The 1,761-nt window shown below is 42.0% G+C and overlaps 1 long non-coding RNA gene across 1 annotated transcript in view; it reads right to left on the reverse strand.

Moving 5' to 3' along the window:
- LOC115067858 overlaps positions 1-1,761 on the reverse strand; it is a 3,167-nt gene extending 1,406 nt beyond the window's left edge. Inside the window, exon 1 of the long non-coding RNA XR_003847225.1 lies at positions 1,725-1,761. This is a non-coding gene — a long non-coding RNA (uncharacterized LOC115067858). The remainder of the gene's footprint in view (positions 1-1,724) is intronic.

Here is a 1,761-nt window from a genome sequence, read left to right on the forward strand (position 1 = left end):
TCTGAAGGTTTATTTATTCCTTAATGGGACTATACTGCTGAAACACTGAAGGGTTGTTTTTATTACTGTGACAGGACAAATCCTGGGAGCATGTATCACTGAGGAAACATCTAGAAGCCAAAGCACTTTTAAGACAGAAACACTGTCTTAGATACCAAACAGCAAAACAGACTATACATACGACTCCAAACAAAAGCATTAATGCCAGTGCATTAACAAAGCTATGTAAACAAACCACCCAACTAACATTTAAATGTTAAATACTCTGGTTTAAAAGCTAAATCAAAGGGGGCCGGAGAGATGGCTCAGTGGTTAAGAGCACTGACTGCTCTTGCAGAGGACCCGGGTTCGATTCCCACCACCCACATGGCGGCTAACAACAGTCTGTAAATCCAGTTCCAAGGAATTTGATGCCTTCTTCTGACCTCCATGGGCACTGTAACACACAGGTACACTTACACACATGTAGGCTCATACACATAAAATAAAATAAAAATTAAAAAAAAAAATCTAAATCATAGCCAGGCATGGTGGCACACACCTTTAATTCCAGCACTTGAGAAGCAGAGGCAGGCAGATCTATGAGAGATTGACGTCAGCCTGGTCTACAGGCCAGCTGTGGCTATAGGAAGACCCTGTCTCAAAAAACTGGGGGAAGGCTGGAGAGATGGCTCAGAGGTTAAGAGCACTGGCTGCTCTTGCATAGGACTTGGGGTCGATTCCCAGCACCTACATGGTAGTTAGCAACTGTCTATGACTCCGGTTCCAGGGGATTCAATGCCCTCTGACCTCCATTGGCATTGTATAACACGGGTACTTTATACATGCAGGCAATACACTCATACACATAAAATTAAAAAAATAATTTTTTAAAAACTTAAAAGGAAATAGGGGGGTGGGTAGAGGGGGAAAAGAGGCTAAATCAAACCCTCAAACCCTTCCTCCCTGAGATATTCCAGGTTTTAAAGTTGCCTTTATTGGCAACTGCAAGCTACAAACCTGTAGCCCTGTCCTGGTGGTATTTTCAACAGCCACCAACCTTGCCTGGTACAGTGTGGGGGTTGTAAACCGGCATGGAAATTTAAAGCAGGTTCTTGGTGCACAGCACAGATTAGTTATATGTGGGGACGGTAGTTTTTTTCATCTTCAGTTGTCTCTGATGCAGCTTATACGAAAATAATTGTTCTGTTAACTGAATACCACCCTGTAATTGCAAAAAAAAAAATGCAGCTGTTTTGTTGACACTCTGAATGCTTCTAAATACAATTTTTTAATTAAAAAAAAAAGATGATCGATCAATCTGTGACCTCCTCAGGCACTTCGCTCTCCTCTGTGTCATCAGATGACATGCTTGAGGGCTCGACCACCACCACTTCTTCCAGGGCCCTGGAAGAAGAGCAATGCCAAGGCTTTTAATTAATTTAAATAATTTATACTACTATGAAAATGCTAATGAACTGATGATTTTACATACTGGTTATTAACAATGGCCTAAAATCCAAGTTATGCCAGGCGTGGTGGTACTTGCTTTTAATGCCAGCACTTGGGAGGCAGAGGCAGGCAGATCTCTGAGTTCAAGGCCAACCTGGTCTACATAGTGCATAGTGAATTCCAGGATAGCTGGGGCTATAGGAAGACCCTGTCTCTTCAGTACTCAGCTCTGAAAAAAAAAAAAAAAAAAACCAAATTTACTGACAGGCTCCCACTTAAAACTATTTGCTTACCAACATACGGTCCACTGGCACAGAACTTCTTTTGGGA

This window comes from Nannospalax galili, unplaced genomic scaffold (genome assembly GCF_000622305.1).
Source record: "Nannospalax galili isolate Female #2095 unplaced genomic scaffold, S.galili_v1.0 scaffold4607, whole genome shotgun sequence".
Classification (NCBI taxonomy): Eukaryota; Metazoa; Chordata; class Mammalia; order Rodentia; family Spalacidae; genus Nannospalax; species Nannospalax galili.